Genomic DNA, 23,983 nt, shown 5'->3' with positions numbered 1-23,983 from the left:
GTAACTCTGTCTGTTGCACTGGTATTTCCCAGAGGTCACTAAAAGTTCCTGAACATCCAACTGACAGAAAAGATGGATTTGATCAAAAGGAAAAAATACAGAAGATAGTCTTTGGAAAGTATGCTGATTCATCATTTAGCCAGTTAGAGAACTGCGCTGCTTTGCTCTTGAGAATTGTACCATGGAATAAAATAATTTTGTTGAATTACAATGTAATTACAACATCTGAAAATATAGGAAAAGATGAATTAGAAAGATGGAGGTTCAAAATAAGGAGGATCAATTCCAAACAAAATACCAAGCAACCAAATTAGAAGATATTAGAAGGTATAACATACACTCTTCCAGATTTAACGTGGAAGGAAATTGCAAGTAGTATTGCACTAATAAGGCACTTCCTGGGCCCTAAAGTTATCAGTTCTTCAATTCAACAAATATTTTTTGTGCAACCACTATAAGCGGGGAACTTTGCTTGTCTCTGAGGCTACCAAAATAAATAAGATAGTCTCTGCCAGAGAAGAGCAACAGAGGGCCCACCCTCTGCCAGGCAAATGAAAACTTGTTATCCAGCTGTAAATACCCTGAGCTCATTCTACAGCTATGATAGGAAAGAATGTGAGTTGAAATTGTGAAAAGGAATGATCTATAGTTACCTAAGCTGGGGGTGAGAGGAGGACTTGGAGAGGGGTGGCAAGGGAATTGGAGGGAGAGGACCTGATTCATGAACTCCACCTTGTAAAGAACTAGCAGGATTTCACCCAGCAGAGACAGGCAACAGGCATTTGTGGAAAGCATTGTAGTGTCACAGCAAAGGTTTTGGAGATTTATAAGTTTTCACCATATGAAACTATCAATAGTCAAGAATTTTTTGGCCTGCAAAAATAGCACATTCATATGGTTCAATGTAATACAAAATAATCCCCTTGAGTGTGCCAAGTGAATGTTTAGAACCTGTAGGAGAATTAGTTATAAAAGTAGTTGGAGTCAGAGTCAGAAGAGTCTTGAAGTTCTTTTACCTTTATCCTATAGGTGATGGAGAAGGCAATTCACAAAATAACTTTTAACAACCAGTAAATGTATGTTTAAATAGTTAAATAATTTCAAGTTTAAGAGAAAACTATGTATCATTTTCAGTGCCACAAAGGAAAACTATTTAATGTTAACATGCAATGTTAATAAGGACTCAAGAAAACAGGGTGTTTCCATCCATGGCTAGGTGTGTAAATTGGAATAAACTTTCAGGAAGGCAATTTGAATACACCGTGACTTAGCATTCCACTTTGAAGACTTTATCCCAAAGAAAAAGTCATATATATTGAAAAAAAAAAAAAAGAAAGAAAGAAAGAGAGAGAGAGAAAAACTTGGAGGCCAAGACGGGTGGATTGCTTGAGGTCAGGAGTTCAAGACAAGCCTGCCCAAAATGGCAAAACCCGATTGCTACTAAAAATACAAAAGTTAGCTGGGTGTGGTGGCATGCACCTGTAGCCTCAGCTACCCGAGAGGCTGTGGCAGGAGAATTGCTTGAATTTGGGATGCAGAGGTTGCAGTGAGCCAAAATCGTACCACTGCACTCCAGCCTGAGCAACAGAGCAAGATTCCGTCTCAAAAAAAAAAAAATAAGTTTAGTCACCAGGATGTCCTTAATGTTCTACAGTAGAGAGTTGTGTAAATAAATCTTTAATCATCCTTATAACTGAACATTACACAGCTACTTTAATTGCTTAAATAAATATTTAATGATATGGAAATGCTCATGGAATTTTGTTACATGAAAAAATTAGGTTGCCAAACAGTACATGTATCAGTCAAGACTTTTAAGAACTAGACCAGACTGACTAGGTTTGAGTTTCAGAGCTACCATTTATAGTCATGGGATCTTGGACAAGTAATGTAATCTCTCCATAACTCAGTTTTATCTGTAAAAGGGGGATAACACCACTCCATACCTCATTGGAGTTTTGTAAAAGATTAAATGAGTTAATATACATAAAATACTTAGAAATTTGCCTGGTGCACAGTAAGCACTACCTAAAAGTTGGTTATGGTTAATATCATTAGTATTTGTTACCAGTGTATTAAGTCAACTTTGAAGCTAATGCAAGAAGCAAAGGTGGGAAGAGAACCATCAAGGCAAGAGCTATATCCAAAGCATTCTGCAGAGTTGATCCATGAAGTCACCACTCCATCTGCCAAGCACTGACCCATGGCTTGCACTGCCAAGTCTTTGGGAGCTGGACACTGCACATTGCCTCAGAACAGCTGTGTCGGCTGCCACTGGAAACCGGATGCAGCTGCTATTGCTGCTGTAGCCCTGGCCAGAGTGGATTCTGCATCATCCCTGCTGCTTTGAGTCACCAGCCCATGAATCAAAGTCAACAGAGGATTCATCTGTTTGGCTGCACCAAGTCCCCAAGCAGCCAAGGAGGTTGAGAAAAAACAGCATTGGGTGTTTTTATTATATAGAAAAGTCAAATTCTGGCTAGGCATAGTGTTTCATGCCTGAAATCCTTGCACCCTTGCACACTGGGAGGCTGAGGCAGGCTTGAGCTCAGGAGTTCAAGACAGCCTGGGAAACATGGTGAAGCTCCATCTCTAAAAAATACAAAAATTAGCTGAGTGTGATGGTGCACACATGTAGTCCCAGCTACTCCGGAGGCTGAGGTGGGGGGATTGCTTGAGCCTGAGAAGTTGAGGCTCCAGTGAAACATGATTGCACCACTGCACACCAGCCTGGGAAACAGTGAGACCCTCTCTTAAAAAAAAAAAAGAAAAAAGAAAGAAAAGAAAAGGCAGATTTTACTTTGTAAGATGGGGAAGTCAACAAACTTAGAAAGCAAATTTATGAATTGGGTAATAAAAAAAATAAATGATCCCTTTTTGGTTTTCAAAGTACAGATATAACGTGAATGTGTATTTTCATGCAAATAAAGAAAGGACTAAAAGCATGGACATCAAACTGCTCATGATTAATTCTGAATTGATCATTATGGCTGATTTGAATGTTTCATTTTCTGTCTCTAACTTTCCAAATCTTTTGTGACATACAAAAAAACAAGACTGAGCAATACCAGATCTCTGTTTTTGAAAGAGAATTGAGTCTTTCTTAGATATAGTTGTGGAATAGAAAATGGAAGACTAGGTTCAGATGGACGTTGTTATCTTAGAGCAGAATCTTGCTACTCCAAGTTTAGTCAAGGGACCAGAAACATTAGCTTGACACAGAAACATATTAGAAATGCAGAATTTCAGGCCTTGTCACAAATCTCTGTAGGCAAAGAAGTAAATGAATCAGCAGGTATTCGAGAAGTATAAGCAACAAGGCTTGACAATGTGAAGAAACTCATAAAAGATTACAAGCCTTAAAAACATGTCCAAATTTAGAAGAAGGCAGGGTCATTAACAGAATCGAATTACTGGAACAGAAGCCAGTGCTTTGTTTTTATTTTTGAGACAAGATCTCAATCTATCTCCCAGTCTGAAATGCCATGGCATGATCACAATCACAGCTCACTGCAGCCTCGGCCTCCTGGGCTCAAGAGACCCTCCTACCTCAGCCTCCCGAGTTTAGCTGAGGCCATAGGCACGCACCACCATGCCCAGCTGATTTTTCAATTTTTTGTAAAGACGGGGTCTTCCTATATTGCCCAGGCTGGTCTCGAACTCCCGAACTCAAATGATTCTCCCAAAGTGCTGGGATTACAGGTGAGCCACTGTGCATGGTTAGTTTAGACATAAAAGGTTTGAGAACTCCAAAGATGGCCCAGCCAGGGAAGCATTAAATTGGGGCCAATAAGAAATGTCAAAACTAGGCTTATAAACATGAGTATAATCTAAGACATAATCCATTGTCTCCTGACAATGGAAGCTCTAATAGTGGATATGATTTCTAACGGAGAACATGTAAAACAAGGTAAGAAATCCAAGAAAGATCCTTTGGTAATATGTATATTTTGGAGGTGGGGGAGAAAGAGAAGTCAGAAAATAAATGACCAAAACTAAGATCAAGAGATTAAAGTGTCAAAGAAAACAAAGGACAAATATTTCATTATTATTCAATTCTTTCCTCCTTTCATGACAAATTATGAGTGGTTTACACAATTATACTTACACTAAAAAGGACAATAATGGATTAAAAGAGATCTCAATTCTAGAAACATAGAATGGCCAAAATGTTTGGGAGGGGGAGGATACAGAAGAGAAGGACACTAATGCATTGGATGTTATAATAGGTCTCATCATCGGAAGATATCAAAAATTTCATAGCTTTTTTTGTTTTGATGAAAATTTCACTATTTTTACAGTGTTGCAAATCAAATAAGACCATGACTTGTCTTTGTTTCATTCATTCATTCAGCTAACATTTATCAAACACTTGCTATAAGCCAGGCACTCTTTGGGGTGCTGAGGATACAGCAGTTAACAGGTAAGACCCCTTGCCCTCCTGGGCTTACATTCTAGAGGGACAGACAGACAATAAACAAAAGAAATAAGTAAACATATTGTGTGTCGGATGGTAATAAGCACCATAGAGGAAGGGATAAAAGGTGGAGTGAGAGCTGCCATTTTAAAAGATGGGACAGAGAAGACCACTGAGGAGATGAATAGACTTGAAGGAGCTGAAGATGCCACTCATGCACGTATCTGAGGGCAGAGCATTTCACAGCAAGACTCCAAGGCTGACGTGGCCCTGATGTGGTCAAGGAGGCCAGTATGGCTGGACTGAAGGAGTGAGGGGTGGGCAGGAAAAGAGGATAGAGGAGTAAAGGCCTTTGGATATTTTTGAGCAGATATGGATTTTATCATTCTGGCTGAATCTATTCATCTATCTATCTATCTATCTATCTATCTATCTATCTATCTGTATCTATGAATGATACATCTGTGTCTATATTGATATAGATTTAGACGTGTTTCCTTGAGACAGAGTCTTACTCTCTGTTGTGCAGTAGGGTAATCTTGGCTCACTGCAGCCTCAACCTCCCAGGCTCAAACGATCCTCCCACCTCAGCCTCCCAAGTAGCTGGTACTACAGGCACATACCACCACACTCAGCTAATTTTTTTTCTTATAGAGACAGGGTCTCACTATGTTGCCCAGACTGGTCTCAAACTCCTGAACTCAAGCGATCCTCCCACCTCAGCCTCCCAAGGATTGCAGATGTGAGCCACCATGCCCATTGGTTGCTATTATAAGAACAGATTGAAGTAGAAAAACCAGATAGGAGACTATTGTAAATATCTAGTCAAGAGTAATGGTGACTTGGACCAGGTACCTTTGACAGTTTTATCTTTTTCAGATAGGTACCTCTTTTTGTTTTTCTTCCAGTGTATCCCAAGAAAGCGGGATGGGAAGAGGGATGAGAGATTGTGTGTGTAGCAAAGACAGGAGTGCAGAGCTCTCAACTCTTCTAGTTACATAATTCTATGTATTTTGCAATTATCCTTAGCCACACAGAATAAAATGTATAAGTATTTTAAACATTTACTATGCCTAAATATTTAAATCTTCTACATTATCACAGCTTCAAGGAAATGTTAAAAACAAAAACTAAAAACCATTATCATCACTATGTTGATAAATGTATAGTTAGGCCAAGGTAACAATAAAAGAACCTGATCATTTATTTTAAAGACATAAGCAATATATTTGAAATGTAGAGTCACTGAATAATGAGTAGTTCTGAAAGGTGTAATTTTAAACCTTCCACCCTTTCAATGTTATAATTAAAACAAAAATGAAAGCAAAATCTAGAGTCCACACACAGACTTGGATTACATCAGGAGATAGAATTTGCTTTTTCTGTGGATCTGAGACCAAATGCTTCATTTATTTGCTAAAGATTAAAAGGATAAACCATTATTTCTCATTCTAAAGTACACAGACAACCAAGTCAAGTTAAATGTTGATTCAGAGAAGAGTTGTCAACACTGTATTAATATTATCCTACTGCTGTAGGGTGCTTTATTGTTTACAAAGCACTTTACCATTATCTCATTTGAACCTCACAATAGATGAATTAATATCATAATTTTTAAGGTACAGATGAAGAAACCCAGTCTCAGGAAGGTTAAGGGACTTACCCAAGGACATCCAAACCACTAGCAAGGGCCAGAGCTGGAAACAGAACCCTCACTTCCTAGTCCACTGCTTTTATACTGTACCAACCTGCATTCTTTTCCAGATACAGAAAAGGCTACAGTAGGAGAATGGTTTTCTTTGTGTGGGAATTAGCCAGGTCTGCAAGACCAAAGGTAGAGAGCAGTACCTATGGAAAGGTAACAGCTTGGGAATGACAGTCTTATGGTAAATACTGTTGTGTCCAATTAATATTGGAAAAAACAAGGAACAGATGTTTATTCTAGGTAAACAGTGGCTCTTCAATTATTTAGGAGTGGTTTGCCATTTATACTTACCTTGATCTTTTTCACTATTCTCCTTTATGGCTCTTGCTTGTCTCCTGGCCTGCTCGTTAGCACCTCCACCAGAGGGCAGGCAGAGCAGGAAGAGAAGCATTTGTAACCTGTTTGATCAAAAAGTTGCAAGAAGAAAACTTACGTCATTATTTTAATTCAGGCTTTGGAGTCTTTCTAGATTTCAGTTACTAACGTGACCTTTGCCAATATTGTCCTACATAAATCTAGAATAAACAATGCAGTAAAATGATTTCCTATAAATAAAAATCAACTACTTCTAATTATATTGTTGAATACAATATTACATATATTGAACCTTACAGAACATTTAAATTTATTTAGAACTCATTACATGCATTAACTTTCTATAACATTTTAAACTTGTTTGGAATTGGTGTGAACATCTCCAAAGGCATATCAAATGCTCTGGAACTTAGAAAATAAAATATATCCTGGCCGAATGTGGTGGCTCACGCCTGTAATCACAACACTTTGGGAAGCTAAGGCAGGTGGATCACCTGAGGTCAGGAGTTCGAGACCAGCCTGGCCAATATGGTGAAACCCATATTGGGTTTTTAGTCTTTACTAAAAACACAAACATTAGTAGTGGGGTGGCACTTGGACCCAGGAGGCAGAGGTTGCAGTGAGCCAAGATTGCGCCACTGCCCTCCAGCCTGGGTGACAGAGTCAGACTTTGTCTCAAAAATAAAAAAAATAATAATAAAAAGAAAGAAAGAAAAGTCTCTTCCACAGCAACTTCCTCAGCATTTCAAACAGCAATCAGGGACTTTTTGTTGTTGTTGTTAAGAGTGGTCTTCTAGGCTTCAAGCAGCAACAGATTTTCTCTTCTTCATGACTTTGAAGGTTGTCACTTTGCATTTATCAGAAGTGCAAAGGTATACTGAAATGAAAAATAGGACATTTATAATTAAGGAAAGTCTGGATCATTTAGTGCTCTGATTCCAGGTGACATCCTGCACCCATTACAAGGGCCACTTATGCTGTCAGGTACCTTAAAGGTACCAGGTATCCAACAATAGTATGTTCCCTGGGGCTTTTTAAACATCCAGCTTGGATCTGTAGGCTCCTGCACATCCTGGAAGATGGGAAGAGGAGAGGTATAACAGACAAGGGTACCTGTGCTTTACTCTGCATGGAGAGAAAGTGCTGGAGTGAAAGTCTGGCCCTGGAGGTGCAAGAAGGTGCCCCACTGTGCTGCTTCTGCCTGACAGGGCCTTTAGGGGCCAAGAGTGTGGTTTTTGCATCCCTATGGAGTTGATTCGGGCTGACCTCAATTGCATGAAGGACCTCTACACAATGAGTACAGACTGGCGTACTCGACAAATCTTTGTGGTATGGATTTTGCTATTCAAACCAACCTGGAAATTGTCAGGAAGCTCACGTTATTAATGGGTGGAAACAACCTGGAAACTGAGAGGATGCTAGTCAGTAAGGAAGAAAGGTAGAAAGGGGGGTATGCAGTTATTAATGGAAAGCTGACAAACATGGGGACTGTGAAGATATGTCCTTCCCTTGAAACATCTCTTTTTTCAGGCAATGCCTATTTTCTGTCAGTAGGGAGAACAGGGGGTATATGCTGGAGGATGAAAACATTTAAAAGTTTATGGAGTGGGCCCAAGACACATACAACAAGTACCTCTGGGCCACTGTCCCAAGGATTCCTGAAGTCCCCAGCTCATTCTCCTGAAGCCATAAGTACAACTTGTCTGATATGCATGCAGTTTCTAGGTTTGTCAATGGCAATACTTTGAGGCACTCCTTACCCACCTGCCGAAGGGTCCATGTGCTCTCAGTTTGCATTTTCGGAGCTGGCACCTTGAACTGGATGCTGCGCAAACACTGCTTGTTTGCCAGTAAGCCTGACACGGACATTGACCTCTTTGCCATCTAGTGTTTAGATAAGCATCTGAGACATAAAGCTTTGGAGGCTTTAAAACACTGGCCACTACAGACAATTTTAGGAATAAGAAGAAGAATGCACAAAATTGACACTATCTGGTTCCTCTTCCTTGTCAATAAACATCAGGAAAATTGTATAGGGACCAATTTGGAGCAAGGACTCTAAGTCTTCATGTCAGAGAAGTTGCCTGGTTTCTGCAGAGCACAATTGGCTAGAAAGGTTAGAGCTTTAAATGTTCATCTGGAGTTAATAAAAGTAGCTGTGAAGCCAGGGCAGGTAGCAAGGCATTCTGAAGAGAACAGCTGAGGCAGCTAGAGAAGAGGCTGACACAAAACAATCAGCCTGTGGAAAGAGCTCAGGGGCTGGATGCAGTGGCTCACCGTTGCAATATCAGCACTTTGGGAGGCTGAGGCAGGAGGACTGCTTGACCCCAGGAGTTCTAGACCAGCCTGGGCAACATAGGGAGACCCTATCTCTACAAAAAATAATGGTAAAAAATTAACCGGGCATGGTGATGCATGCCTGTAGTCCCACCTACTCAGGAGGCTGAGGTGAAAGGATCACTGGAGCCCAGCAGGTTGAGGTCTCAGTGAGCAGTGATCATGCCATGGCACTCTAGCCTGGGTGACAGAGACCCTGTCTTAAAAAAGAAAAGAAAAATAAAAAGAGCTTAGGGAATTAACAAAATTAGAAGATTTCACCTGTGTCAAAATTATTTAGAGAATTTTAAATATGACAATTTTGCTGGTATGAATAAATTTACAGCAACAAATAATCATAAAGATACAATTTATTTCATATATTTGTTAAAATAGAGATTTGATTTTACTCTAAATAATCCTTTTAAATAATTTCTTTTCTGCTACAACAGTGTGCTATGTAGTGTGTTTCTGTATGTCATCTTAGAAAGCTTAAAATAGGCTTGATTTAACAGTAAGGAATTTTTTAATCAAAAAAAATTTGAACTAAAAATTGTCATGATTAATCTCATTTTAAAGTTAGCTCATGTTGAACTTTTCTGGACTATTTATGCATTGATTGTTTTAGCATGCATTTACAGAATGCCTACCATGTGCTAGGCATTATAGGAAGTGCTGAGGGAAAAAGACAAAGAAGACAGAGACCTTCCCTATAGAAGGTCTCAGTCTAGAGAAAGACAGACAATTGCATTATAGAGCAGTGATGAAGTAAGATTTAGAGTAAGACGAAGCATGCATGAGTAATACACTATGCATGCAATGGTGTATGCATCAGAATATGCAACAGACATATTGGCTTAACACTAAACTGGAGGAGTGGGTACAAATCAAGAAAGGAGACGGTGGCTGAGTAACGGATGAATAAGAGTTTCCCACATGAAGAAATGAGGAAAGTCAGACCAAGAAAGAGGTGCAGTATCTGCAGAGTTATGAAAGTGTGATGACAAAGCGAGGTGAGTTTAGGAAAGTAAAACTGGTTCAGCATGATGAAGAAGTTATATTGGGTCGGCACAGTGGCTCACGCCTATAATCCCAGCACTTTGGTAGGCCGAGGCAGGTGGATCACCTGAGGTCAGAAGTTTGAAACCTGCCTGGGCAACATAGTGAAACCCAGTTTCTACCAAAAATACAACAATTATTCCTGTGTGGTGGTGAACGACTATAGTCTCAGCTATTTGGAAGGCTAAGGCACAAGAGTTGCTTGAACCCAGGAGGCAGAGGTTGCAGTGAGCCGAGATCACACCACTGCCCTCCATTCTGGGTGAAAGAGTGAGACTCTATCTCAAAAAAAAAAAAAAAAAAAATTATATTGGAGCAAGGAAGCATGTTGGCAGATAAGGCTGAACAGAAGGGCAGATGTCAGATGATAAAGAACCTTTTATGTCATGCGAAACATTTGAATTTTATTCTGAAGGCAATGGGAATTCACTAAAGTTGTTTTAACAGAAAAAGGCCATGACCAGGTTTGTGTTTTAGAAGGTCAATTTGTTGGCAGACTAGAGAATCAATATTGGAAACAGGGAAACCAGTTAATAAGCTGGTGCAGAAACAGGTAAGAAATCACAATGGCCAGGACTTTCTGGTCATGGTCATTATAAATGCTTGCGAAAATGTTTAATCTCCTTCGCTGGAGTAAAATTCAGATTAAAATAAATAATACTTATTCTTATTTTTGAGTTCTAACATTTTAAGTTGAACTCTTCCCACCCTTTTGAAAGAAAAAGATTCTGATAGTCTTGTCTCAATATTCAGCACATCTTTTTCCGAATCATAAAACCACCATTTGTTAAGAAGGTAACAAAAAAAATGGGGATGTGGTTCTTTAAAATTACAGCAATTTCACATATCTGCACCACAATCTACTACACCTGTTCATACACCCACCTCCTGTCATTATTAATAGTCTTTTGTTTTTTCAATTTTCCATCCAAACCTGATTTTTTAAAAAAGGGTGACCACCAAATTGGATGAGTCACTTTTACAGTCAATTCTTATGGTTAGTAGAATTTCAGTTCTCAGTTTTATTTTTAAATAGTACGAGTTATCCTAAGGGTCCAAAAATGTAGTTGAGTAGTATCATCAACCTTCTTAAGTATATCAGAAGAAGGCAAGGGAATTTTAATGCAGTATGAATTCAAATTTAGGACTTGAGTTGTATACTACGATAGGTTTGATTTGAAGTAAAATGTACTCACGAATGTCAATTTGCATAAGTTTGAATCAAATGGGAAAGGCACAACTCAACAGACTGTATGAAGAGAAATTGTAAATGATACGGCATTAGTGGGATACTTCTGCAAGTTTATGAAGTTCCTTATCAAGATATGTTTAAGCATGCTTTTAACTTGAACCTTTAGTTTCCTCCATATGCCTTGAATTTAATGCTAAATTACTGCTGTCATAATAAATATTTATAAGTCTATTACTGTGGAACTTCATGGTAAAACTAAGAAATGATGAGAAATAGAGTTTGGGAAATTCCTCACTCCACTAACTTCATAAGGAGAGATTCAGAATTTCCAAGACAGAAATTTGGGCCTTGGTTTATATAATAGATGAGTTCCTGTAATTTGAATGTACAGAAAAACCCCTGGAGATTATTTTGCTCAACGCCCTAATATTGAGGAAGCGAGGACTAGAGAATTCTCTGATGCAACCAGTGTGACAAAACTTATTGGTAACTCCCTAGAATTGGGGACAGAGGTCTTCCCAAGCACCCCTGCCTGTTTTTTCCATGATCTTATCACCAACTAAGTTAAACCAGAGAATTCCTCCTAGAGAAAGAATTTTGTTTTTAAAGTTAATAATCAGTCTCTAAATTATACTATATTTTATATAAATTGTGACAATAATACCTCTATTTAGGATACCCATGGAAAAATGTATTCAAGCAATTTATTCACCAAATTTGAAATAAAAGGGTTTGGAGGTGTGTAGAGACATAACCTGAATTGATCAAAAGAGTTAAACTAAAAACAATTTGGAAGAATTTTTTTTTTTTTTTTTTGTAAATAGCAATGAGACTAAGCTTATCATGTCTTGCTCATAGACATTAGAGATCCCACTTTAATAACTGAATGGGGGTAATGGGTAATCAATCAGACGTCTAAGCTGAGTTGTTCTATTTCACCCTGCCTCAAAAGAGTCTAAAGTCCAGTCACTTCTAATTTGTGATTTTGGAAGTTCTAATTTGGTATTGCTTTAATTATTAAAAATTTCCAGCAAAGGTAAAGTGGAGGCCTCACAGTAAACTGCACCAGAGGCTTCCAGTGGAGCCCCAAACAGGAACATTCTCTGTCTCATCTTCTTCCATCATCATGGACTATAAAAAGAAATGGGGAGATCATCATGCTAAGGACATGACATACAAGAGTCCTCAGACTTATTCAGAGTCTTGGTCTCCACACACAATATTCAATTAAAATAGGAAATATTTGGCTGCTCAGTGGCATTCATTTTCACATGGGCTGGGTGGGGCCCCTCATGCCAAGGGAAGTCTAAGCCAGAAAACAATTACTCAAGCCCTTGTGGGTAAGCCATTATTATCCAAGAATCAGGCTATTGATTAAAGAAAAACTTGCCTTCTGAGTCCTAGTCACACTAAAAAATCCCTTTCATTAAACTGGCAGCGACTCTTCATCAATAAGGGAAGGGAATTGACATTTGCACATCTGCAATATGTTTCACATGTTTCCTTATTCTCACAATAGCATTGTCAGACATGTATTACCAAACTTGGCAAATGAAAAAACAAATTCTGAGAAAGGAAGAAAGTGACTCCAGGTCACTTTCATAAGACTGATATGTCTGAACTCTAGATCAGAAGATTGATCTGACCGAACTCAGAGTTCAAGTCCATTCCACCATGCTCTGCTCTTTACCTGATCTAACAAGAGCCAGAGAATCCCAAAACCTCCATTCAGAGTGAAGATCTATTGTAAAATCCCATATCCTTTAGGTGTGAAGACAGTTGACGTTGCTATGATGCCATATTATGCCCTGTGCATTTTATCTGCAAAATTTGCTGGCTATCTTGACTTCAAAGAGCCAGAATACATTTCCAGCTATGAAAAACTCACTCTAGGGTGGGTGCTTAAGAAATGGAATTTGATGATGCTGGGAACATTTGTTTCACAGCCATCCAACCAAACCTAATACCAGCTTCATCGTATTAAAATTGTCAGGTGCCAAAAGTAGTGACGACAAGGGGCCAAGCCAGATGTTATAACAAATTAACAAGGGATGCTGCAGGCCAGGAAAGAGTTGTAGGTGTTTGAGGCATATGTTCAAGTTATCTAACCTTGTTGACTAAAAACAGGCTGTCCAAAAGTAAAAAGCCACGGAGACAAGGCAGCTGAGCTCCCAGCAGTATCTGGCTTTATCATCAGTAGCTTCACGGCTGTCTGGCTAAGCATTTGGGCTGGCTTTCCCATGCAATAGAATCATGTAAGATGGAACATTAGGTCATGTCCAGTTTACTAGATCCAGTCAAGTGTGTTCTACATTTAGAAAAAGAGGAAGAATCTCTGGGCCCCGCCCCCTTAAAAGGCCACATAACAGCCATCATAGGGTCAATTAGAATGACAATGTCTTGTTTTCATTTACCCTACATACACCAGGAAACTGTCTCTAGCACTACATAGGCTTATAGGCTTATTTTTATATTACTCAACTTGGAATAATAACAGTAGTAGGGTATTTTTTCATCATATTCACAAAGGTAAATATTACAGACCTACGTAATTGTGAAGATTCATATATATGAGGTACATTTTATCAGAAGGAATTACCTCCAAAATATGCCTACTATGAAATGCAAAGGGTCTTCTGAATAAATGTGTTAAAATATAAATATGTAAAAACTGAGAAGCTTTTACGAAAAACCAAAGGATGTGCAAACAGCATTCTTAGATGGGAAAAAAAAGTGTTCACCATCACACTGATTAAAAAAAAAAAAAAAAGATGTGCAAAACAAAATTGCAATGAGGTCTTTTTTTTTTTTTGCTTCTAATATTTAGAAAATTACAGTATTCAAAGCAGGAAATAGTACGATGAGAACAGGCTTTCTTATACTCAACTGATAAAAATATAAATTGCTGGCCGGGCACAATAGCTCATGCCTGTAATCCCAGCACTTTGGGAGGCCAAGGCGGATGGATCATGAGGTCAAAAGATAGAGACCATCCTGGCCAACGTGGTGAAACCCTGTCTCTACTAAAAAAAAAAAATACAGAAACTAGCTGGGCGTGGTGGTGCATACCTGTAGTCCCAGCTACTCAGGAGGCTGAGGCAGGAGAATTGTTTGAACCCTGTAGGTGGAGGTTGCAGTGAGCCTAGTTCATGCCACTGCACTCCAGCCTGGCGCCTAGTGACACAGCAAGACTCTGTCTCAAAACAAAACAAAACAAAACAACAACAACAACAACAACAACAACAAAATATATATATATACACACACACACACATATACATATATAAATTGCTATGAGCTCTCCAGAAAGAAATTTACCAGTATATTTCAAAAGCCTTAAAATGTTCATACTGCCTCTGAAAGTACAACGATATTAGAAACTCGGGGGTGGGTCCAAGCAACCTGTGTTTTAACAAACTATCCAAGTGATTTTGATGCACATTTAGGTTTGAGAATGATTGCTCTAGGACTCTCACCTGGTCCCATGGCTTAATGGCTATCTGCTATAGATTGAATGTTTATGTCCCCCCAAAATTTATATATTGAAACCTAATCCCCAATGTGATGTTATTTAGACGTGGGGACTTCAGGAGGTGATTAGGTCATCATGGTGGAGCACTCATGGCACTATTCTCTTATAAAAGGGACCTCGGAAATGGGAGATTGCAGTGAGAAGGCACAGTTTATGAACAAGGAGGCGGGTCCTCACTAGACACCAAATCTGCTGGTGCCTTGATCTTGGACTTCTCAGCCTCCAGAACTGTGAGAAATAGATATCTGTTGATTATAAGCCAGGCAGTCTATGGTATTCTTTTACAGCAGCATGAACAGACTAAGATATCATCTCTAGGCCGAAGGATCCTAAATCAACATCTGTACCTCATATATTTTTTCTGAATTCCAGACCCAAATAACCAACTACCCACTTGATATTTCCATTTTGATATGTAACAAATACTTCAAAATAAACATGTTTAACATTAAGTTCAGATATTTCTTCCTAAAATCTTCTATACCTCCAATGATCCCAATCTCTACAAATGGCACTGTCAATTCTGCTTAAGTCAGAAACCTCAGTGTTATCCTTGACTCCTCTCTCTTTTCTTTCACCTCATCCCTATATCCAATCGAGCACAGTCTCCTAAAGATTATATAGACCAAACTGTGTTGTCCCAAAATTCATATATTGAAGCCCTAACCCCTAATATAACCCTATCAGTCATCTTTAGGATATCATATAATCAGGTCAAAGGGTGGGGCCCTAATTCCATAGGACTATGACCTTATAAGAGGACTCTCTCTCTCTTTTGCTTTCTCCCTGCCATGTGTAGACACAGAAAGAAGACATCTGAAAGCCAAGAAGAGAGCCCTCATCAAAGACTGACCCTGCCAGATGTTAATCTGGGACTTCCAGGCTGGGAGAAAATGAATTTCTATTGTTTTGCCACCAGTCTATGGTATTTATTATGGCAGCCTACGAAGACAAAGACAGATATCTATAAGCTGTCCATTCCTGTTCATCTCTACTGCTACCATCCTATAGATGGAAACTTCACAGTTTCCTCTAGATCAGTCTCACTCTTCAAATCACTCTTCATTCTCTATACCCAGCTAGAGGGATATCATCAAGTCAGGTTTCTGTTTAAAATCCTCCAGTGGCTTTCCATTGTCTTTCAAATACAGCCAAATACTTAACATAGATATGTCAGGATGATATAAGAAATATTAAGTGGTGGTCCCCAACCCCACTGTAGTACACACTGATCCATTCTCTCTCCTCCTCTAAACACTTGCTGCTCTTCGTATTTGTACCACTTCACCAGCACCGTCTTGGTCAGCCTGCTCTTAGTTGGAAAATATATGGCTGCTCTCCCCAGCCCACCTGGGATCATCTTTATTTGAGAGACTGTGCCCAGGTCCAAATCTCAGGCACCGCATGCAGGTCCTGTACTACAATCTTACTCAGTGAGTATACTGTCCAAATTTTTTGAATGTCTAGCTTGTTAATTTTTTGGCTTAAACTTAAAAGCCAAGAATTTTAAGTTTCTGTTTTTGGCTTTCTTTGCAACACTTTCTTTGCCTCTTAGGGAAAAATATCCCTTGGCTTATAGTCCAAGTGGTGAAGGGTTGAAAGTTTAAAAAGTTCTGGGATTAAAAACACATCAGTTAGGGCTGGGTACAGTGACTCATGCCTGTAATACCAGAGCTTTGGGAGGCTGAGGCAGGAGGATCACTTGAGGCCAGGAGTTCAAGACCAGCCTGAGCAACATAACAAGACTCTGTATCTACAAAAAAATTAAAAATTAGCTATTCACAGTAGCAAAGACAGAAATCAATCTTGGTGCCCATCCATAGCGGACTGGAGGGTAAAAAATGTGGTACATATATACTATGGAGTACTACACAGCCGTAAACACACACACACACACACACACACACACACGCACGCACACACACACACACACACACAATTGGCTGGGTGCAGGGGCTCACATCTGTAATCCCTGCACTTTGGGAGGCTGAGGCAGGTGGATCACTTGAGGTCAGGAGTTCAAGACCAGCTTGGTCAACATGGTGAAACCCCATCTCTACTAAAAATACAAAAATTAGCCAGGCGTGGTGGTACATGCCTGTAATCCCAGCTAGCTGGGAGGCTGAGGCAGAAGAATTGCTTGAACCCAGGAGGTGGAGGTTGTAGTGAAGTGAGATCGTGCCACTGCACTCCAGCCTAGGTGACAGAGCAAGACTCCATGTCAAAAGAAAAAAAAAGGACAAAATCATGTTCCTTGCAGCAACATAGATTCAGTTGGAGGTCATTATCCTAAGCGAATTAATGCAGAAACAGAAAACTAAATACCATACATTCTCGCTCATATGTGAGAGCTAAGCATGGGGTGTATATGGACATAAAGAGGGAAACAACAGACACTGGGGACTACAAGAGTGGGGAGGAAGGGGAGCAAGGGCTGAGAAACTACCTGTTGGGTACTATACTCACTACCTAGGTGATGTGTTCAATCATACCCCAAACTTCAGCATCATGCAATATACTCTTGTAACAAACCTGTGCATGTACCCCTTGAACCTAAAAGTTGTAAAAAAAAAAAAAAGAAGTACAAAAAAATTAGCTGAGCATGGTGGTAGCCTGTAGTCTGAGCTACTTGGGAGGCTGAAGTGAGAGGATTGCTTGAGCCTAGAAATGTGAGACTGCAATGAGCTATGCAGTGAGCCACTGCACTTTAGCCTGGGCGATAGAGTGAGACTTGGTCTCTAAAAAAAAACTATCAGTTAGCACTCTACAAATTACCTTAATGCATTGGCTAAAATATCCTATACTATTTGGCGTCTATGTACAGCCCACCACTCTCTTCAGCTTTACTGGGGGAAAGCCATGTGGACTTTTACTTCCTCGATTAGACTGTGCTCTCTCCCACTTTTTGGCCTTCACACATACTGGTCCATCTACCTGGAATATGTTTTTCTCCTTATCTCTGCCGGTTTACTCTCCACGTCTCCATCTAAATATCATTTCCTTAGGAAGAACATCTTTGATCACATATATATAAGATTAGGTCCCCTATCAAACATTCCCAGGATACTTAGAATTTCTTTCAACCTGTAATTTATACCCTTATTATTACTTACAATTATTTGCAAGTAATAATATTTAACGTCTATCTGCCTATGTTTAACAGAACTTAAGCTATAAATTCCATGTGTCTGTTTTGTTCTCTAATATAATTTCAGTGTCTAAAATATACTAAGTGTTCAGTGAATATCTATGACTAACACCAAGGTCAAATTATTTTTGCATAGATAAACAGATATCTGTTTATCTGCAGTATCCTAAGATCGAAAAATATGTTGTTTAAAAAAAAGTTGCATCTGCAGCTACTTTGCAAATGCAAAGTATCCTGAATGGATCAGAATTTTATCAATATCATGGAACCAATAGAAATTAGAAACAAATGTTTGCTTACATATATTACCCACATACCCTAGTTTTACACTTTCATCTATGTCAAAATAATCTTGTTGTTCTCATGGAACTCAGGCAACAACTTTAGAATAAGTAAATGGTGTATATATTTGAACTTGATTAAGTACAGGCACAGTAATAAAATACTATTTCTGCATAAGATTTTACTTGAAAAGAGAGCTTGAACGGTAGTTTAAACAGTGGCTTTAACTCCTAGAGAAAGCAGAAACAGGACCTTTACAATAAGGTTGGAAGAAGAGTATAGAGTTCTCCTTTACACAAAGACCTGTGAGACATCTACAGGAGCATCATTTTTTTTACCTGAGCTGGTTTGTGGCTAGCTGACACATTTATAATAATACTCCTAGCCTTAGTTTTTATTCTTCTCTATTACTGTTATTCTATATAATCTTTCCTTCTCCAATTTACACAACCGAGATACATTTCTTAGAGGGCTGGAGGAAAGGAGAGGAAGGATTAAGGGAGAGGGGAGAGCCCTAAGGGAAAGAGCTGGGTCACAGACATCTCCCAGGCAACCTATAACACGGATTTTCCTGCCACCAGTCTTTTCATTCTTCAGCTTTACAACCCAGTAAGAAATATAAAATATATTTGATTCCATGTCATATTGGAAATGATACTAGGTTGGTTGGTTTTTCGAGACAGAGTCTTGCTGTGTCACCCAGGCTGGAAAGCAGTGGTACAATCTTGGCTCACTGCAACCTCTGCCTCCCAGGTTCAAGCAATTCTCTTGCCTCAGCCTCCTGAGTAGCTGGGATTACAGGTACAGGACACCATGCCCGGCTAATTTTTGTATTTTTAGTAAAGACAGGGTTTTACCATGTTGGCCAGGCTGGTCTTGAACTCTTGGCATGATCCCCCCACTGCAGCTTCCCAAAGTGCCAGGATTACAGGTGTGAGCCACTGCACCCAGCCATGATACTAGATTTATATCATCTTCAGGACAACCATGGTTTGTATCACATTAATGAAATAATTTACCTACAGCAGTGATTCTCTGAAGTCTCAACAGAGAATCCATCACTAATCAACTTCCAGACCTGAGTCATCAAATCCATTACAGCTGACAACAATATAGCATCTTCACTTGGATATCAAACCCAACCTGTCTCAAATGGAACTCATTATCTTACTCCACAGACTGGTTTCCCTTCTTAATTTCCCTGTGTGAACCAGTGCTATGGTCATTATCCCAGTCAGGCAAGCTTACAACCTAGGAGCTACCTTTAACCTCTCTCTTTTCCCATTCTCACAGTACAGGGAAGAGGGATGGAATTAGGAACTGCTGTCTGTTCCACCCACTAACAAGGGCTAGACACTGACATCAGAGAGTTGTCAAGGTGTAGTCCAAGGTCTTTGCAGGTCAGAATGCCCTGTGGCGCTTGTTAAAAGTGTGGACTTCCCACCACACCTCAAACCTACTCAGTCAGGGTTGGGTGGGGGAATTGACATTTTAAATTAGACTCCCAGGAAACTTTTAAGGCCAACTAAAGAGATTCAGTGCTCTAGAAGAAATGACCCAGTTACAGAGAGTCACATGTGGAGGAGCAGCAAAGTGAATAAGGCACCCTGTCCAAAAGGCACAATAGAGATTCAAGGGGAAGCCATCGTGTCCCAAGCAGATGGTGAAACATAGAAGCAAAAAATTGATAGGTAAGAGGTCAGTACTTCTAAGCTCACATTTACATCTGTTTGTGAATAGCCTTTGCCAGGATAGGGCAGGAGAGACTCTAGTTCCCCAAAAGTTGGACCAATCAGAACAAGTCATGCCAGAGCCTAGTTCTGAGCATTAAAGCACACAGGGGAGGAACAGGAGCAACTCAAGTAACCCTGGCACTCCAGGGTTATCACTGGCTGGTTGGATCCCAGCTCTCTATGACAAGAAAGAGACTTAGGGAATAATACAGGAGGCAGGAAGTTAGACGGAATCATTGAGGGTTTCATCTGTATCAGCCAGGATTTGGTTGCCAATAAAAGAAACAATTTTAGCTACTTTAAACTTACAGAGATTTAATATAATGGATTAGGAGCTTTCAAAATTATTGGAAAAGCTGGGGAAACAGGATCCAGGCTGAGCTTCCATGAATAATTGCCAGAAGTGCCTACCATGGTAGCTATTTCTTTTGCCCTCCGCAGAAAACTGAGGTCTGATCAGAAAGCTGGGGAATAAGGACACGGCTGCCCCCACTGCTGGCACACTGCCTCAGTCCAGATCTAAGCAAGCAAAATGGACATCCTTGGCACCTACAGAAGTAGGCAGCCAGGCCTCTGCCATGTTGCCATATAAAAACTTGGAGCCTCCACATTACAGCTTGCTAGTGGAAACATCAGAAATGTTGTTACCAGAAAGAGGTCCAATCCAGACCACAGGAGAGGGTTTTTGGACTTCACACTAGAAAAAATTCAGGGCAAGTCCATAAAATGAAAGGAAGTTTATTAAGAAAATAAGGCCCAGGACCAGACGGGTCACAACCAAATTCTACTACAGGTACAAAGAGGAGCTGGTATCACTCCTTCTAAAACTATTCCAAACAATACAAAAAGAGGGAATCCTCCCTAACTCATTTTATGAGACCAACATCATCCTGATACCAAAACCTGGCAGAGACACAACTAAAAAAAGAAAATTTCAGGCCAATATTTATGATGAATATTGATGCAAAAATCCTCAATAAAATACTGGCAAACCGAATTCAATAGCACATGAAGAAGCTTACCTATCACAATCAAGTCGGCCTCATCCCTGGGATGCAAGGCTGGTTCAACATACCCAAGTCTATAGTCCATCACACAAACAGAAGCAAAGACAAAAACCACATGGTTATCTCAATAGATGCAGAGAAGGCCTTATGCAAAATTCAACAGCCCTTTATGCTAAAAACTCTCAATAAACTAGGTGTCAATGAAAAGTATCTCAAAATAGTAAGAGCTATTTATGACAAACCCACAGCCAATATCATCCTGAATGGGCAAAAACTGGAAGCATTCCCTTTGAAAACTGGCACAAGACAAGGATGCCCTCTCTCACCACTCCTATCCAACATAGTATTAGTTGACAGGTTGCCCTGTCCAGAGCTTCTTTTCAGTTGGGAAAAAAGGAAGTCAAATTGTCTCTATTTGCAGATGACATGATTGTCTATTTAGAAGACTCCATCGTCTCAGCCCAAAATCTCCTCCAGCAGATAAGCAACTTCAGCAAAGTCACAGGATACAAAATCAATGTGCAAAAATCACAAGCATTCCTATACACCAATAACAGACAAACAGAGAGCCAAATCATGAGTGAACTCCCATTCACAATTGCCACAAAGAGAATAAAATACCTAGGAATATAACTAAAAGGAATGTGAAGAACCTCTTCAAGGAGAACTACAAAGCACTGCTCAAGGAAATAAGAGAGGACACAAACAGATGGAAAAACATTCCATACTCATGGTTAGGAAGAATCAGTATCTTGAAAATGACCATACTGCCCAAAGTAATTTATAGATTCAATGCTATTTCCATCAAGCTACCATTCACTTTCTTCACAGAATTGGAATAAAACCACCATACACTTCATATGGAACCAAAAAACAGCCTGCATACCCAAGACAATCCTAAGCAAAAAAACAAAAAACAAACAAAAAAAAAAAAACAAAAACTCAAAGCTGGAGGCATCAGACTACCTGACTTCAAACTATACTACAAGCCTACAGTAATCAAAACAGCATGATACGGGTATCAAAACAGAGATATAAACCAATAGAACAGAACAGAGGCCTCAGAAATAACACCACACATCAACAACTATCTGATCTTTGACAAATCTGACAAAAACAAGCAATGGGGAAAGGATTCCCTATTTAATAAAAGGTGTTGGAATAACTGGCTACCCACATGCAGAAAGCCGAAACTGGATCCCTTCCTTACACCTTATACAAAAATTAACTCCAGATGGATTCAATATCTAAATATAAGACCTAACACCATAAAAACTCTAGAAGAAAACCTAGGCAATATCATTCAGGACATAGGCATAGACAAGGACTTCATGACTAAAACACCAAAAGCAATGGCAACAAAAGCAAAAATAGACAAATAGGATCTAATTAAACTCCAGAGCTACTGCACAGCAAAATAAACTATCATTAGAGTGAACCAGCAACCAACAGAATGGGAAAAAAAAATTGCAATCTGCACATCTGACAAAGGACTAATATCCAGAATCTACAAAGGAAGTAAGCAAATGTACAAGAAAAAAACAAACAACCCCATCAAAAAGTGGGCAAAGGATATGAACAGACATTTCTCAAAGAAGACATTTATGCAGCCAACAAACATGAAAAAAAGCTCATCATCACTGATCATTAGAGAAACGCAAATCAAAACCACACTGAGGTACCATCTCATGCCAGTTAGAATGGCAATCATTAAAAAATCAGGAAACAACAGATGCTGGAGAGGATGTGGAGAAATAGGAATGCTTTTACACTGTTGGTGGGAATGTAAATTAGTTCAACCATTGTGGAAGACAGTGTGGCCATTCCTCAAGAATCTAGAAATAAAAATACCATTTGACCCAGCAATCCCATTACTGGGTATATATAATAGAAATCATTCTATTATAAAGACACATGCATACATATGTTTATTGTGGCACTGTTCACAATAGCAAAGACTTGGAACTAACCCAAATGCCCATCAATGATGGACTGGATAAAGAAAATGTGGCACATATACACCATGGAATATTATGCAGCCATAAAAAAGGATGAGTTCAAGTCTTTTGCAGGGACATAAATGAAGCTGGAAGCCATCGTCTTCAGCAAACTAACACAGTAACAGAAAACCAAACACTATATGTTCTCACTCATAAGTGGGTATTAAGCAATGAGAACACATGGACACAGGGAGGGGAACATTACATGCCAGGGCCTATTGGGGGGATGGGGAGCTAGGGGAGGGATAGCATTAGGAGAAATACCTAATGTAGATGACAGGGTGATGAACGCAGCAAACCACCATGGCACATGTATACCTCTGTAACAAACCTGCATGTTCTGCACATGTACCTAAGAACTTAAAATATATATATAAAAAAAGAAAGTAAAGAAATAAAAGAATGCCTACTCTATACACAGAGCAGCAGCATGGGCTGCTTGACAAGAGTATACTTATAGCTATCTCTTGATTATATGCTAAAAAAGGGGTGGGTTATTCATGAGTTTTCCAGGAAAGGGGTGGAGATTTTCCGGAACTGAGGATCCTTCCCCTTTTTAGACTATATAGGGTAACTTCCAGATGTTGTCATGGCATTTGTAAATTGTCATGGCGCTGGTGGGAGCTAATGCATTGTAATTAGTGTATAATGAGCAGCAAGGACGACCAGAGGTCACTTTCCTCACAATCTTGGTTTCGGTGGGCCTAGGCTTCCCAAAGTGTTGGGCTTACATCTCATTTTATCAGCTGGGTCTTTGTGACCTATATCTTGTGCTGACCTCCTAGCTCATCCTCTAACTAAGAATGCCTAAACTCCTGGAATGCAGCCAGTAGGTCTCAGCCTTATTTTACCCAGCCTCTCTTCAAGATGGAGTTCCTCTGGTTCAAACAACTCTCACAATGTCAGCTTTGTATTACTTTACTTGTCCAGATATCAGTTTCATACATCTGTTTGGCAAAGGCTGGGTCACATATGGAATCTGACGGAGTCTGAGAAATGAAGGCTGCAAGTTTGTCCTGTACAAAGGGGAGAGGGGTAGAGTTGTATAGGCCCTATATGATATCTCTCTAGGCATCTAGTCACCTGTAAGCTTCTCCACTAGAATGAAAGTTATCAGAAGCCAGGGATCTATTGTTTACCATTTCAGGGGCCCCATCACTTCACAAAATGTCCAACGAATAGTCGGGGTGTTGTGGGGGTGGAGAAGGAAAGAAGGTAGCAAGGAAGGAAAGAAGTTCAAGACTAGGTCAAGGCATTAAACAGGAAACTCAGTTTTG

The 23,983-nt window shown here is 39.6% G+C and overlaps 1 pseudogene; it reads left to right on the top strand.

Annotated features, from left to right (window-relative positions):
- The first annotated feature begins 7,566 nt into the window (after nucleotides 1-7,566).
- Nucleotides 7,567-8,499, top strand: LOC108300305 (annotated as a pseudogene).
- Nucleotides 8,500-23,983: the final 15,484 nt, after the last annotated feature.

Source organism: Cebus imitator, unplaced genomic scaffold, assembly GCF_001604975.1.
Source record: "Cebus imitator isolate Cc_AM_T3 unplaced genomic scaffold, Cebus_imitator-1.0 Scaffold26, whole genome shotgun sequence".
Taxonomy (NCBI): Eukaryota; Metazoa; Chordata; class Mammalia; order Primates; family Cebidae; genus Cebus; species Cebus imitator.
This window is presented reverse-complemented; position numbering and strand designations above follow the sequence as displayed.